An 18,169-nucleotide genomic window follows, 5' to 3' on the forward strand; every position below is an offset into this window, starting at 1 on the left:
ATTCTGCATGGAGGACGGTCAGCACCGGAGTGCCTCAGGGATCTGTTCTGGGACCCTTACTGTTCGTGATTTTTGTAAATGACCTGAATGAGAAAGTGGAGGGATGGGTTAGTAAACTTGCTGATGACACAAAGGTTGAAGGTGTTGTGGATGGTGTGGAGGGCTGTCAGAGGATACAGCGGGACGATGATAGGATGAAAAACTGGGTTGAGAAATGGCAGATGCAGTTCAACCCAGATAAGTGCGACGTGGTTCATTTTGGTAGGTCAAATAAAATGACTGAGTATAGTATTAATTGTCAGAATCTTGGCAGTGCGGAGAATCAGAGGGATCTGAGAGTCCGAGTCCATAGGACACTCAAAACAGCTGCGCAGGTTGACTCTGTGGTTAAGAAGGCGTAAGGTGCATTGGCCTTCATAAATACTGGAATTGAATTTAGGCGCCGAGAGGTAATGTTCCAGCTATATAGGACCCTGGGCAGACCCCACTTGGAGTACAGTGCTCAGTTCTGGTCACCTCACTACAGGAAGGATGTGGAAGCCATAGAAAGGGTGCAGAGGAATTTACAAGGATTTTGCCTGGATTAGGGAGCATGCCTTATGCCAATAGGTTGAGTGAACTCGGTCTTTACTCCTTGGAACGATGGAGACATGAGAGGTGACCTGCAAGAAATGTTGAGAGACACTGATCGTGTGGATAGTCAGAGGCTTTTTCCCAGGGCTGAAATGGTTGCCACAAAAGGACACGGATTTAAGTGTTGTGTAGTAGGTACAGAGGAGGTGTCAGGGTTATGTATTTTACTCAGAGAGTGGTGAGTGCATGGAATGGGCTGCCGACAACGGTGGTGGCAGCAGATACGATTGGGTCTTTTCAGAGACGTTTGGATAGGTACATGGAGCTTTGGAAAATAGAGGGCTATAGGTAAGCCTAGTAATTTCTAAGGTAGGTACATGTTCGGCACATAATTGCGGGCCGAAGGGCCAGCATTGAGCTGTAGGTTTTCTATGTTTCTTTCACCCTGAACGTCTGCCCATTGCGGGGTTGAGAGAGAAGACGGGGCAGAGAGGGAAGACATTAAGAGGAGGGTGTGGTCGAGTGAGGAGCGAGAAATGGAGGGGAGTGTTTATACTGACTATCTTTCAAAAACAGTAATTGTTTGAACTTACTTGCTGCAAATTCACTATCCATTGCCTGTACACTCTCAACCAAATTATTGGTAGAGATGACAAGTTGCAGTGTTCAAAGTTCAAAGTCAATTTCATTTTCAGAGTACATACATTTCACCACATACAACCCTGAAATTCCTCTTCATGCGGGCATACTCAGCAGATCTATAGAATAGTAACTGTACACGGATCAATGAAAGATCAAGTAGAGCGTAGAAGACAACAAACTGCAACAATGCAAATATAATTAAATTGCAATAAATAACGAGATCAATGAGTGTAACCCCGGGGAATACCACTAGATACGGGCCTCGAGTCCAATAAACAGCCTCCCACCATCACTCTCTGCTTCCTACCATCAAGACAACCGTGCATCCAGTGAGCCAGCTCTCCCTGGATCCCGCGTGATCTACCTTTCTACAGAACATTACCATGCTGAACTTGACGAAGCCCGAAACGTCGACTGTACTTCTTCCTATCGATGCTGCCTGCGTTCTACCAGCATTTTGTGTGTGTTGCTGCAGACCAACCTCTCACTTGAGACGACTGCCTAAACCCGTGACACTGGAAATCAAATCATTGTCACTCTATTCCAGCTGCTACATCCGGGAAGCATAAAAGCGTGGACCAACAGGCTCTGGGAAAGTTTCTTCCACTGGGACATCAGACTGATGAACTCACGCTGATTTGAGAACACTCTAGATTACATTGACTATTATATTTGTTTTAAACTATTATAAATTACTATAATTGCACATTTCACATTTAGATGATTTTTACCCCTCATGTATGTGAAGGATGTAAGAAATGAACTCCGTTCAATTCAATTTCTGATTCCGTTTCTGACATGCTCACCTCCGGGTATCCTCCGTCAACAAGCTTCTTCCTCAGTCACCGTCTGTGAGATTATAAAAAGGAATTAAAACAATCTGCCAGACAGCTTCTGTACCCCTTTACCCCTGAACATGTTCCCCTATTAAAACTCTCTCTTTAGCCCCTTGCCTACTCCCTTTCCCTTTCTGACTCCCGATATGCCACCAGATCTGAATCCACTCTAAGGACATTGGTATCTCACAGGAGGCTGTCCTTCTCTGATGCAGAGGTCAGTGACCCCATTTCCAATCTGCACTCGCTGTTCATGACGGTGACAGCTGTTCCCAGACTCTGGGGCTCTGTAACAAACACAATCTTAACAGCAAGGTTGGACGGTACCTGTAATTAATATGAAGAGAGGATTGATGTTTCCTGGAAGGACCCGCGAGCTGAGCTGGCTGACCCAATTCACCAGATCCTCCCTTATTTACAACTTAGTTTGTCACGAAATTTCCTATCATCCCACCTTCACCCAACAGACCCCAACCCGCCTACGACCACACACCATTCCAACTACTCACCCCACACACACACGTCCACCCATAACATCTACCCACACACAGACAGATCCCCTTTACCCCAAACCCCTAACAGAGCTCAGTCCCGGCCCATCACACCGCAATCGGCCCCCGATTTACATAAACCCGGTAATAGCTCCTTCCTCAGCGCCGCCCGGTCGGTACAACAGGGGGAAATACTTGGTGTCGGCAGCGCGCCTGCGCATCTCCGAGGGTCCAACGGCGCCACCAATGGCTCGATGTTCCCACAGCGCAGAGAGCTCGGCCGTCCGGCACTTTCACTGGGACACCCCGAACACCATATCAATTCCATGTCCGAGCGAAATTTAATGACCAACAAATATAATTCCTGTCAGCGATCAGTTGTCAGAATGATTCACTGACTTTGAGAGGAAGGGGTATCTGTGGTCCACACTGTCAGGGTGTTGAGTTTACCAGGAGATAAAGACTGCAGGGAATAGAGGACTTCTGTTGACAAATACACCGTGCAGACCCCCCCGCTGGAAATTCTGATTCGTATTAATTTTTTTAAAAAAAGAAAAATAAACAGTTGTTTATTAAAATACTAGACACCAAGATACTGCACTGACTGAAGCCATCCCAAACCGGATCAGTCCCGAAAGTCCTCCCCTGAAACATTTCACACTCAAGAGAAAATCTGCAGACGCTGGAAATCCAAGGAACGCACACAAATGCTGGAGGAACTCAGCAGGCCGGGCAGCATCTACGGAAGATATACAGTGGTCGTTTCGGGCGGAGACCCTTCAGCAGGACAGCTGTGTTCCTCCAAAATTTTGTGTGTTGCCCAGAATCAGTTGTGGATTTGTGACTCAACTCGAGACAAACACCACGCTGCCCACGCTCCACGAATAGCCAGACACATAGAAAGGACTTTACATCGCACAACAGGGGATTCAGACATGAAACCCTAATTAAATTATGCTGTTCCAAATCGTATGAAACGAAAGGAGTTTTTAAATAGAAGCGCTCCCCCTCACGTGACGTCATAGAGCTGCCCCCACGCGCCAGACGTCACGCATGATCTCCCAGTATCTGCTTCTGCTGTCACGAGCACCGTGCCTTACGTCACACACGCACTGCTGTGCTCGAGCTTTTTCGGTTTAACGGCTGAACTACTAAGCACGTGCCAAAGACCCCCTCCCAGCTCCCCACCCCCCAACAGTCAACAGAGGAATTGAATTGAATTGATCTGCAAGCGGGACCAATGGTTCGGGCAAAGTGACAATTATTTGTACTTTGTTGAGATTTTACCTGGAATATGGTGTAAAATGCTGCTCCCCATACTAACACAAGGTTTATATAGAACAAAGAAGAAACTGCCGGAGGAACTCAATGGGTCGGGCAGCATCTGTGGAGGGAAATGGACCGTCAACATTTCGGGCCGAGACCCTCCCTCTGGACTGAGAGTGGACGGGAAATAGTCAGAGAAAAGAGGTGAGGGGTGGGGACACGGCAGGAGCTGGGGAGTGAGAGGTGGATCCGTGTAAAGGGGGAAGGTGGGAAGGTGGAAATAGAGAGAGGGGTGGGCGTAGATTGGTTGGGGCAACACGGAGCTGCAGAAGATGGAAATTAATTCCATAGAGGATTAACAAAGAGGTTAGAGAGTATTTATTATGGAGAGTGCAATGAAGATTCACCAGACTGATCCCTGGGGTGGTGGGGTCATCATATGAAGAAAGATCAAATGAGATAACCCTTTCATTTAGAGAATCGAGGACTGAGAGGTGAACACATTGAAATGCACAACATCATTACCGGTTGAACCAGGGATCCCAGTCTCTGAAACGGGGTGTGGAATGTCCGGGACTGAGATGAGGGGAAATGTCTCCACTCCGAAGGTGGTGAATATCTGTAAATCCCCTCCACAGAGGGCGGTGAGGACTCGGTGATCGTCCTCACATAAAACTGTGGCCGGCAGATGTGTGGATAACGAAGGGATCGAGGAAATGAGGATCGGGCAGAACATGTGGCAGAGATGGGAGAACAGCCGCCATCTTGTTGAAGGTTAGAGGGGCTGAATGGCCACCTCCTGCAGTTTCTCACTTGATGTTTCAGTGTTGCTGTCCAGCGAGGCCGGAGAAATGTAAATAGAAATTAGTGTTTATAAACATGGACTGATTTAAATGAAAGCTGGAGATTTCCGGTTTGGGTCTGAAAACTGCGTCGGAACGGAATGGGAATGGAGCGCGTGACACTGTGACCTGAAGGTGGAGGGAAAGGGGCTTGGAAGATAAGGCGGGAAAAACTAAACACGTATCTGGTGTAAATATGGAATAATGCGGGTAATGCGGCGGATGGGTCGGGCAGCGTGTGAGTGGCGAGGAGCAGAGTCACCGGTTCAGACGGGAGACCCTCCACCCGTCACCTGATCCCGTTTACAGCAGATCGTAATACAAGATTGAAACATTTTCCAATTATTTGTGTTCCTCAGAAATGACAACAGTTCAGTTAAGTTTCCCTCTGAATTTCCGAAGCAGAAGCTCAGTCTGTCTAATATTTCCACACAATTAAAATGGGGAATTTGTTTATTCTTATCACGTACTGAGCTACAGCGAAAATCTTGCCTGACGTACCATCCACACAGATCGATACATTACGACAGTACATTGAGCTGATATACGACCAAACATTAACTGTAACAAAGCATTATGGCTGCAGAGTAAGTGCAGTGCAGATAGACAAATGGCGCAGGGTCACGTCGAGTTACATTGTGATTTCGAGACCATTTTATCACTCTTTTGGCTTATAATCACAGCAAACCGTCCTTTGGTTTGTAGCAATAATATCCCAGGTTGTGGGTATCTTTGAGTGCACGGTCTGCTTTTCAGATGCAGGGGGAAATTTAGGAAGAGTCCAGGCTTGTGGCTATGATGTTCCCAGATAAGACCCAAGTACTCTGCAGTTCCTTGCAGTCATGGGCAGAGCAGCAGCCATACGAAGTCGTGAAGTATCGACAAAAAGCTCAGAGACATCGACCTTCACCCTGCCTTGTGTAGCTGGATCCTGGACTTCCTGTCAGATCCCCGGCAGGTGGTAAGAGTGGGCTCCATCTCCTCTGTCTCTCTGACCTTCAGCACACATAACCCACAGGGTTGTCTCTTTGGCCCCCTCATTTACTCTCTGTATACCCATGATTGTGTCGCCACCCACAGCTCCAAACAGCTGATCAGATTTGCTGATGATAGTAAACTGATTAGCCTAATGTCAAATAACAATAAGGCAACCTACAGAGAAGCTGCTACCTCCTGGGAAACGGTACCTCAGTACAAAACTAGGATTTCCTGCTCATCTGGGAAAATCACTGTACAACCTGTATCCCACCACATCAATGATATATATCAATCGTCTTGTTCAACCTCTGCCCAGTCTGTATCCCATCACCTCAATGATATATATCAACCATCTTGTTCAAACTCTGCCCAGTCTGTATCCCACCACCTCAATGATATATATCAACCATTTTGTTCAACCTCTGTCCAGTCTGTATCCCATCACCTCAATTATATATATCAACCATCTTGTTCAACCTTTGCCCAGTCTGTATCCCATCACCTCAATGATATATATCAACCATCTTGTTCAACCTCTGTCCAGTCTGTATTGCATCACCTCAATTATATATATCAACCATCTTGTTCAACCTTTGCCCAGTCTGTATCCCATCACCTCAATGATATATATCAACCATCTTGTTCAAACTCTGCCCAGTCTGTATCCCACCACCTCAATGATATATATCAACCATTTTGTTCAACCTCTGTCCAGTCTGTATCCCATCACCTCAATTATATATATCAACCATCTTGTTCAACCTTTGCGCAGTCTGTATCCCATCACCTCAATGATATATATCAACCATCTTGTTCAACCTCTGTCCAGTCTGTATCGCATCACCTCAATTATATATATCAACCATCTTGTTCAACCTTTGCCCAGTCTGTATCCCATCACCTCAATGATATATATCAACCATCTTGTTCAACCTCTGCCCAGTCTGTATCCCATCACCTGAATGATATATATCAACCATCTTGTCCAACCTCTGCCCAGTCTGTATCCCATCACCTCAATGATATATATCAACCATCTTGTCCAAGTTCTGTCCAGCCGGTATCCCACCAATTATTATCTATCAACAGCCTCTCTTCTATCGTTGTCTTCGTTGTGACATATTTTGCCTCACTCAGTTATTTCTGAAATCTGTGTTTGTTACCTGGAACTAGGAGAAGATTTATTGAATACAGCACCAGGTAGGGTAAAGACAGCCATTACGACTTTAGCTTCAACGTTGCCAAATGTCCGCCGTGTTAGTCTTTGTCGGAAGGAGGCTTGGAAGCAGAGATAGCAGATTGATAGTGGGGTGGGGAGTATTTTCTCTGCATTGACTGCATTATCCCTGTATTGGATTGAAGAGAAATCTACTGTATTACATTTGCGCTACTTTGTTCAGGCCGTTATAAATAACTTGTTATCAGTTAATAGTTGTGCATCATTTAAATTTAAAAAAAGAGAAAATGCTGGAAACGTTCAGCTGATCGGGCAGCATCTTGGACAGTCCCAGTTCTGATACTGGGTCTTCCACAGTTTCCCTTTACACACATCCAATCTGATGTACCGAGTTTCCAACACTTTACTTTCAATTTTATATTAAATGCGTTTTATTCCTGTTAGCCCACAGGAAATGTGACGGACAATTGTGCTGGGCAAGATCTCATTCAACAATAGGATAATGATAAAATGTGTTCAGTTTGGCTGGTGGAGACAATGTGAAACATTATACCAGCCTGCTGGTGCCCCGCGCCCAGGTTTTCCAGCCCGCTCTCTGGCTCAGTCAGAGGATCACCAGGTTCCCGTTCTGCCAGAGGTTGATGTCGGAGTGTTAGTGTTTGAACCCTGAATGGCCGAGCCACTGCAGCACATTACTGGCGACAAGGAGTCCTGGGCGAGTTGCTGAGTGAGCTGTAATCCTGGGAAACACTGGGCATTTAGACCTGTCAGTATCTGGGATTTGGCCCAGGTCAGTACTTCCACAGATGGGGGCTGGATGTTCCTCCTTTCACAGTGAATCAAAAGGCTTGGGGTGCTGGGCATTGGTTGTGGGGAGATTTCTGATTACACCACTCGCTGTGAGATGTGAGGACGATGTCTGAGGATTCGGGGGTCGGTGAGTGTCAGATACAGCAGCGTGACACTGTGAGGTTGGGTCCTGAGATAACAAAGTTTTAGATCCAACTACAATGGAACCGGGGTTCAACCTGCCCAGGTTTATGAGGTGTTGAACGAGTATTTCTGTTCTGGGTTCAGATGTTTGTTTCTGGAGTTCCTTTGGAAGTAATGGCTACCTTTCTGAGGAGAGGATATGTTACCATCCCATCCCTTACAGTTAGAAGCTGTGGGAATGGACTGTTCCGTGTTTGCAACAGTGGAAATAGACCCGTGAGTTTGGTGTTCAATCTGTGTTTGGAAATTCCTCCCGGCCCCCCGCCACTGTCACCTGTCTGTCAATCGGTGGAAATTCGGCAGAATCTCAGGATGCTGGAAACTTGCACCAAAAACGGAAAATAGTTGAAGCCATTCTGATGAACGATAGTGAACCCAAATCACTAAGCTTGTTCCTCTGGAAATGGACGTATGCACAAGCGCATGTTTGGTGATACTTAGTGGAACAGTGAAGAAACCGCAACTTTTCCCCTGTAAATTATCCTGGTACCACATTCCCTGTAATTCCTGGAAATGTGTTCAGTAGAACTGTTGCTCACGTGGTTCACAAGAGTGATCTCAGGAATGAAAGCGTTTATGTATGACACGCATTTGATGACTCTGGGCCTGTACTCTATGGAGTTCAGAAGTATAGAGGTGGACGGGATCATATTTAAACCTACAGAGTGCTGAACAGCCAGGATATAGTGGACATGGGGAGGATATTTCCATCAGACGGAGAGTCTGGGGTCTGAGAGGACAGCCTTGGAATAAGCAAGCTTCCCTTTAAAACTGAGATGAGAGAAACTTCTTCAGCCAAAGAGTCGTCCATCTGTGGAGTCTGTTGCAACCGATGGTGATTGAGGCTGTCACTGGGTATATTTCTGGCAGAGGTTAATATATTATTGATCGCTAACTATTGATCATTTTTGTTAGCCAGAGCTACTAGAGAATTAAGTGAATACAGAACGTTAAAGGCAGACTTTACAGTTTTAGATTCTTCATTCCAAAATGGCTGCAGTGTTAACCTTTGTCATAATGAAACTCACAGCATACGATATTAAGTTTGTTAATTCCCTTTTCGGTTATTTTTGGTGAGCTTCTTCCTCCGTTTCCAGGGTAACAGCCCACCAGAGCTGCAAGAAGAGTTGCACATTTTTTTTTATCGCTCTGTGGTCACCGCCTCTCAGGGTAGGGACAGTGGCCTCAGGAGCATATGTAACAGAATGATAGTGGGAGGAAAGGATGCTGTCAGTATTGACAATTTGCCTGACATCGCATTTAATTTACACCTACATCAAACGTTTTTTTATCAGTGACGGATGGAAGAACTCTGAACATTAATTTCACTGGGACTCTTATTTGGCGGAGGCTGCTGCTGGCATATTGGATTAGTAGCAGGACATTCGCCCTCTGTTCTGTTCCACCATTCTCTGATCCTCTGACCTCAACTGAACTCTGCTTTCAGCGGTCCAAGCCTGCACAGCCTGCAACACGTCACTCCATTGATTGTCAAGAAACTGACTGTGTTCTGCGGAATTAAACATTAAAAAAAACTCCTGCTTTTTCTTTTTTTCCTTTGAGGAAGAGAATTCCAAAGACACACTATTCCCCCTCGTAAAAATAATCTCGTCTATCTTCACCTGTTTGAGTTTCCCTTACAACAGCAAACATATTGTCCACATTGCTGTCAAGATGTCTCGTCATGTTACGTATAAATAGCAACCGCCTCAACTCATTTATGTAAACAAGCGGATAAAGTCTCCTCTCATTGATATAAATAGCAGCGAGTACCATCGCCTCCCAACCTTTATCTACGAATACAGTAAAAAACCCGACATTCATTCAATTCCTCAGGCACCTCCCTCTGCAACAGAATCCTAGAATTCCTGAATGGGTGACCTCAGTCAGTCCTGAACGGGAGCAGCATCCCCAAAGCCATCACACTGAGCACACCCCCCGCCAGGCTGTGCTCAGTCCACTGCTGTTCACTCTCCTGACCCACGACTGTGCTGCAACACACAGCTCGAATTACATAATCAAGTTCGCCGATGACACGACCGTGGTGGGTCTCATCAGCATGAACGAAGAGTCAGCTTACAGAGAGGAGGTGCTGCGGCTAACGGACTGGTGCAGAGCCAACAACCTGTCTCTGAATGTGAACAAAACAAAAGAGATGGTTGTTGACTTCAGGAGGGAACGGAGCGACCACTCCCCGCTGAACAGCGACGGCTCCTCGGTAGAGATCGTTATGAGCACCAAATTTCTGGGTGTTCACGGAGCGGAGAATCCCAGTTGGTCCCTCAACATCAGCTCCATAGCAAAGAAAGCCCAGCAGCGTCTCTACTTTCTGCGAAGTCTGAGGAAAGTCCATCTCCCACCCCCCAACCTCATCAGATTCTATAGAGGTTGTACTGAATATACTGAGCAGCTGCATCACTGCCTGGTTCGGAAATTGCATCATCTCGGATCGCAAGACCCTGCAGCGGATAGTGAGGTCAGCTGAGAAGATCATCGGGGTCTCTCTTCCCGCCATTACGGACATTTACACTACACGCTGCATCCGCAAAGCAAACAGCATTATGAAGGACCCCATGTACCCCTCATACAATCTCTTCTCCCTCCTGCCATCTGGGAAAAGGCACCGAAGCATTCGGGCTCTCACGACCAGACTATGTAACAGTTTCTTCCCCCCAAGCTATCAAACTCCTCAGTACCCAGAACCTGGACTGATGCCTTACTGCCTTACTGTCTTGTTTATCATTTATTGTAATGACTGCACTGTTTTGTATACTTTATGCAGTTCTGGGTAGGTCTGTAGTCTAGTGAAGTTTTCTTTTCTCTGTGTTGCTTTTTACGTAGTTCAGTCTAGATTTTGTACTGTGTCATGTAACACCAGGGTCCTGAAAAACGTTGTCTCATTTTTACAATGTACTGTAGCAGCAGTTTTGGTGGAAATGACAGTTAAAAGTGACGACTTGACTCGACTTGAAAATTGATGCAAAATTCTTATTCAGTGCATCCACCATTTTATTATCCCCCATTACTGCCTCTCGATCATCGCTTTCCACTTCCGCCTCGCTCGTACACTTTGTGTATCTGAACAAAAAAACTTTTGGTATCTTCTTTAACCATATTGGCTCGCATTATATTGCATTCCTTCTTTAACTTTTCAATGAGTTTCATTTTGCCTTCTGCTGGCATATAAAATTTCCCAATCATTTAACTTCCCGCTAATACTTATTGTATTGCATGCCTTCTCTATGCCTATGATGTTGGCGTTGAATAGTGTTCTGTGCCACGGTTGTATCATCTTCCTTTATAGCACATCTCCAATTTAGAAAGTATATATTGTGTGCTTCCGAAATTCCTTTCGGAAACTACAGACTGTTCTGCTGTCATGCCTGCCTGTGTTCTTTTCCAATCGATTCTGGCGAACTCCTCTCAAATAGCTTTGTAATTCCCTCCACTCCACTGTAATTTTGATGCATCTTTTTTTTTCAGTTTTGAGGGTGATTTCGATCATATCGTGATCATTTTCACCAAAGCCCTCTGATCAATTCCGGCTCATTACACAGTATATCCCGGTGGGCTCAACCTCGAGCTGCTCTGAAAAGCCACCGCGCAGGCATTCACGAAACTCTGTCCCTTGGAGTCCAGGATCAGCATGATTTTCCCAGTCTTGCGCAATATTTTAAACCCTCAGGACGATTATCATACTGTCCTTTCGGCAGGCGTTTTCTATCTCATGTTATATTTTGTAGACCAAATCCTTATTCTGGTTTGGGTTGTCTGTAAATATAACTCACATAATGGTGTTTATCCTTACAGTTCGTTGTTCTATACACAATGATTCAACACCTTGCAACCCCATATCACCTCTTTTAAATGATTTAATTTCACATTTAACCAACAGAGCAACACTGGCCCTTCTAAATTCTTGGCTAGCCTTTTACTGCAATGTATATCATTGACATTAAGCTCCCAGTTATAATCTTCCTTCAGCAATGATTTAGTGATTCTTACAACATCCTATAAACGCATTCCCATATGAAACTGTGCGAGAAGTTCTTCAACCATGTCCAGTATACTACGTGTATTCAAATAGAACGCCTTCAGTCCAGTATTCACCCATTCCTATCTTTCTCGCCTTTTATGCTCCATCTTATCCGACTGAATGCAATTTTGTTTAAACCCCCTCCAGAAAATTCCAGCCCAGCTGCCCGCCAGCACATTAGACCCCTCTGATTCAAAAGTAACTCGTCCCTTTGGTAAAGATCGTTCCCTCTCCAGAATCTCCTCCAGAAACTGCAACACGATCTCATTCTAATCGTTAATGTCAATTGACTAAAACGGCAATAAATCGTCCCTGTGTTCGACTGCCCCAGCGACAATCTGCACACTTCAAAGATTATCCGTCAGACGTTAGTGGATGGTCGCATAACCGGGTCCTGTGATAGACACCAGCTGCTCATACGACCATCTTCCACCAACTCACATAACTGCATGTACCCCTGATCGGTGGGGTGGAGGGTGGAAGTGGGCTAAGCAGGTTTGTTAGCCATGTTTGCTCAAATGTGACCTGCAGTCTAGCGGAGGAAAGGAGATCTTTACAACTCTTTTATTTGGTCCATCTGCAGAAAAAAAAATCTGGGCATTTTCCAGCGGAGAAGCGGATAAAGAACCTAAAGTATGAAAACGGTGCAGCTTGTTTTCAGTGGTGCAGATAATGGAACACACCGGGAAAAATAAAAATGTCGTGTTTACTTCAATTACAGCTTTCTTCAGATGTATTTTTTTCTGATGTCCAAAGGTGTCAATGATGTAGTAAATATAATTGTTAACATATACTCTCTGCGTCTAAAAATACGTTTAACACGTTTAACATATTGTGAATACTGCAAATAAATGTCTTTTCAACCAGGCTATGCACAAAAAGAAAGAAAATTATTTCACTTCACATATCAGATTAATTACTGTCAGAAATAGATGTCGCTAACCCTTCTTAGTTCAGCACATGCAGAAGCATGAAACACGCCGCATGTTTGTATAGAATGAAATAACACACATTATTGATAATGATTTTTCAATAATTAGAAATGTTTGCTCCAATAGGAGTGAACATTCAAGACAGAGTTCTCTGGAAAAGGGGACGGATGTGAAACACAGTCTTGATCAATCTGCCCGAAATCTTCGCCGACCACAATCAGACTCATCCCTGGGACTTTATGAACAGCCACTCTCTGGAATGGAACTACAGATCAGCGGACAGGAAGCAGAGTCGAACACGAGGAAATCTGCAGATGCTGGAAATTCAAGCAACACACACAAAATGCCGGTGGAACGCAGCAGGCCAGGCAGCATCTATAGGAAGAAGTACAGTTGACGTTCCGGGCCTTGCCTGTTCTCCATCTCCCTCTGGTGCTCCCTCCTCCTTTCTTTCTCCCTAGTCCTCCCGTCCCATGATCCTTTCCCTCTCCCTTTTCCCAAACAACTTTCCAGCTCCTCCACCTCCTGTCTTCTATCATTTTGGATATCCCCTCCCCCTCCCACTTTCAAATCCTTTACAATCTTTCCTTTCACTTCGTCCTGACGAAGGGTCTCGGCCCGAAACGTCGACTGTAGATGCTGCCCGGCCTGCTGCGTTCCAGCAGCATTGTGTGAGTGTTGCAGGAAGCAGAGTGTCATGATGTAACGTCGGAATGATCACGGGTTCTTGATTTCAATAGGTAGAATGTTCTACACTGTCAAACAGGTCACTGCTCACACTGAAGTTATCATTGCTTGAATTACATCACTGTCACTTCGGTTCAACCTCAGCCGACTGAACTGAGATGATGATCTCACTACTGGCCTCGCGGATAAACTCATTACTATTTCACGCCCATCGTTGACCATGTTACTCATGTTGTTGTGTCTGGAGTCTTAAATCTGACCACAGTGATGATGTAACTGCGATTCCTGGTCACTCGCTGAACTCCATTCCAAAGACACCAATAATTGAAATTCCTCCTCTATGCATAGAATTCAATTGGCGATTTATTCACTGCTGTTGTGAACCTTGCAGCCAGCTGATTTTCGATTCTCCAGATGAAAGTAATCAGCAGAGTGCAATCCTGTTTTCTGTACATTACTTGTTTCGTTTTTATCTGCGTGGACCGCAATGACAATACTGCTCAAAGTGACAGCGGAACTAGCAGCACAGGTAGAGAATTATTCCAGCTGCTACTGTCCTGCAGCTTCACCGCTAATCTCTAAAGCAGGATCACCGCCTACACCGTGCACTGGATTTTCCCTTAAAGGTGCAGTTCATATCACGTTATCACAATGCTAAAAGATTGGAATTTGTCAAATTGCATCTGGTCTGGTTTTTATACAGTATAGGTATCCACTGCGCACTAGATTGGAAATTATATCAAATGCACATCAAAAGATAGTTCTTTTTTTTTACAGAACGAGCGACGAGGCGAAGTGATTTAAGATCGCAGTAATGCAGTTTCGTGGAGACACATTACTCATTTCAACTTTAGCTTGCACACAAACAATATTTAATACTCTACCTGTCTACCATAAACAATTGCAGTGGATAAATCATAATCAGCATTTACTACATTACATCTGGCGGAGTATTGCATTGTCACAGGTTACGAAGGACATGTGAAACAATATTCATAATATCAATGGCCGCTCACACGCCGGCAAATATAAAAGCTGTTTGTTCAGCGAGAAACAAACTCAACAGTCAACACGTCAGCATTTACATCATTGATGGGATTTCCTGTACCCTCAACAGCATGATCATATGCTGATATTTTTTCGCAAGAATATCAGTAAACACTGAAGTTGTTGCGGTAGAACGTTTATTGTGTTTAATTTTAATAATTATATTGGGCAGGGGTAGCACACCGAATAGACTGGAGAAAGCGCAGGCTGGTGGGTTGGCAAGTTTGCAGACGACACACAGGTTGGTGGTGTAGAGGATTGTTGAAAATTGCAGAGAGACATTTATAGGATGCAGAAGTGGGCTAAGAAGTGGCAGATGGAGTTCAACCCGGAGAAGAGTGAGGTGTTACACTTTGGAAGACAAACTTCAAGGCAGAGTACAAAGTAAATAGCAAGATTCTTGTAAGTGTGGAGGAGCAGAGCGATCTGGGTACATGTCCATAGATCCCTGAAAGTTGCTTCACAGGTAGATAGGGTATTTAAGAAAGCTTATGTGGTGTTAGCTTTCATAAGTCGAGGGATAGGGTTTAAAAGTCGTGATGTAATGATGCAGCTCTATAAAATTCTGGTTAGGCCATACTTGGAGTATTGTGTCTAGTTCTGGTCGCCTCACTATAGGAAGGATGTGGAATCATTGCAAAGGGTACAGAGGAGATTTAACAGGATGCTGCCCGGTTTAGAGTGTATGGATTATGATCAGAGATTAAGGGAGCTAAGGCTTTCCTCTTTGGAGAGAAGGAGGATGAGAGGAGATATTATAAAGGTGTACAAGATATTAAGAGGAATAGATCGAGTGGACAGCCAGCGCCTTTTCCCCAGGGCACGACTGCTCAATACAAGAGGACATGGCTTTAAGATAACGGGAGGGAAGATCAAGGGCGATATCAAAGAAAGTTTTTTTTTACTCAGAGTGGTTGGTGCGTGGAATGCACTGCCTGAGTTAGTGGTCGATGCAGATACACTAGTGAAGTTTAAGAGACTACATACAGGTATATGGAGGAATCTAAGGTGGGGGGGGGGATTATATGGGATGCAGGGTTTGAGGGTCGGCACAGCGAAGGGCCTGTAATGTGCTGTACAATTCCATGTTCTTATCGCACAGGGTTACACATCAGTAAGACTAAAGGGATTCTTTGTACACACACCGAAGAAATTTGTGATTTATACGTCAAATCTAAATGTGATTGCTGTTCAGTTGATTAGCATATAAAGAACCTGAAGTTACATAATCATCTGCCGTTTGTATTCAGTGGCTGGACGTAAGGGTGCCTACAGGAGCATGCAATGATATATTTCTTCGGCACTATCTCTGCAATGGTTTATTGAACGTTACACGACTGTGCTTGCCTGACATTTTTTTGTGGCAAAGAAATATGTTTAATAGAACATATATACTTTTAATCAGAATTTTCCCAGCTTGAAACACATTTTTTTCAAATTTATTGCTATCGACAATTCGAATAAACGTGCCCGTTCCGCTGCTTCTAGATCTCTAAGCTGAATTCTAAGGGAATTCATTGCAAACGCAACAGAGATAAATAACAGTCAGGAAGAGAAGTTTTAGTTCAGCCTTTGCAGGCTTACAAATATACCATGTCTGTGGAAAATGAAAACAATTCTAGGTTCCATAGACTTTGTTGAAATGCCATAGGATTGCGGACACTGCTCAAGTGAGAGGAAACATTCCAAGGAACAGAATAAAGAGGAAAAATTAATAATAAAATAATCCGAATAACACATTTAGAGCACTGGTGAATGTTAATTTCTGTATGATCTTCAATCGAGGGTAAATTGTACAAAGGTACAGCGACACGTTTGCTTGCCAACAAATACAAAGTCACTTTACAGGAAAATGCTGATTCTGCCTGGATTAAAGCGCATCCTATCACTCCGACACATTGCAGACAGCAGAACAGCATCATCTGCCATACAGTGGAAATCTCTGTTTGTCTGCGGCCTGGGCTTTGTATGCGGTGTGGGGAGCCTTATGATCATCGGCCATACAGTGGAAATCTCTGTCTGTCTGCGGCCTGGGCTTTGTATGCGGTGTGGGGAGGCTTATGATCATCGGCCATACAGTGGAAACCTCTGTCTGTCTGCCGGCTGGGCTTTGTATGCGGTGTGGGGAGGCTTATGATCATCGGCCATACAGTGGAAACCTCTGTCTGTCTGCGGGCTGGGCTTTGTATGCGGTGTGGGGAGGGTTATGATTATCGGCCATACAGTGGAAATCTCTGTGTGTCTGCGGCCTGGGCTTTGTATGCGGTGTGGGGAGGCTTATGATAATCCGCCATACAGTGGAAATCTCTGCGTGTCTGCGGCCTGGGCTTTGTATGCGGTGTGGGGAGGCTTATGATCATCCGCCATACAGTGGAAATCTCTGTCTGTCTGCGGCTTGGGCTTTGTATGTGGTGTGGGGAGGCTTATGGACCGTAAGGAAACAACTTGACTTTTCTTGCTAATTTCTGGTTCAACAGCAGCAGGATTTTAGAGGAAAGTGAGATACAGTGCCCATGTTGAAGATTGGTAATCTACTAGTATATAAGGATGACATGAAAAAAAATAATAATAATCAACCGTCGCAAAGAATACTTATTGCCCACTCAGTGATCTGATCCGCATTGCGCTGGAGGGAACCCAGTTGCGGACAGTTAACTCCATCATTATTATCGTTGTATCTCTCTCTGTCTCTCTCTATCTCTCTGTCTCTCTCTATCTCTCTCTCTCTCTCTGTCTCTCTCTCCCCCTCTCTCTCTCTCTCTCTCACCCTTTCTCTCTCTCTCTCTGTCTGTCTCTTTCACTCTCACTCTTCCCTTCCTCCCCTTGTCTATCTTTCTTGTCCACCTGCTACTCCTGTCGAACATGAGAGCACATTTGCACAGATGGCTGACGGTCCCTTTCTGTCTCAGAAAATCTCTACTTTCCACGCTAATGCCGCTCTCTTTCAGAACCGCTGTTTTCTTCCATTCATCTTACACCAACCAAGATGGATCAAATGTGATTATTGACTAATTTACCGCTTTGCTAACCCGGGTGTTTTGAAGAAAATTCATATACTTGCTCATTTTGGACTTATTTCCTCTTCAAACTTGTTAAACAGGTGCAGTAAAATATTTTTAAAATTAATTGTATTAATTTCAAGATACGTGGTCACAGCAACAGTTATCTACACACTTCTTCCTCTGCCACCTGGTAGACCAAGGGTTAACTCTTCCTGTAGCTTTGCGGAAGTCTTTTCAGGGTAGGCTGCTGACGTCACCGGAGATTATTTTCTCCCTTCTTAATAAGAGCCCCGTTCACTCGGTTCCCCCAGTTTCAGCGAGAGCAGCCTCCCCTGCCACGGACAGATAACCGGAGCTGCAGTGTCAGGGACAGTGAGGACGGATTGGCTCGTTCTGTCATGGATCGGAATCCGGGAAGCGCAGCCTGGAATATAACGGGAAATGGGAGAAGTGTCTTCTGGATGTTTCCATATATTTCAACAAATTACCGGGTATCGGTAGATTTTCGAGTTACACATGCTCTCCTTGCCATTCAGGTGGTTTTCTTCCCCGTCCTCGCCATTATTGCTCTTCCTGGTGAGTCTCTTTATTACGTCACCGCATTTTTCTTATCACGTGTACCTCTCATTATAATAATTAATGATGCTGTCGCACTGCAATCTGTTAA

Source organism: Hemitrygon akajei, unplaced genomic scaffold, assembly GCF_048418815.1.
Source record: "Hemitrygon akajei unplaced genomic scaffold, sHemAka1.3 Scf000077, whole genome shotgun sequence".
Taxonomy (NCBI): Eukaryota; Metazoa; Chordata; class Chondrichthyes; order Myliobatiformes; family Dasyatidae; genus Hemitrygon; species Hemitrygon akajei.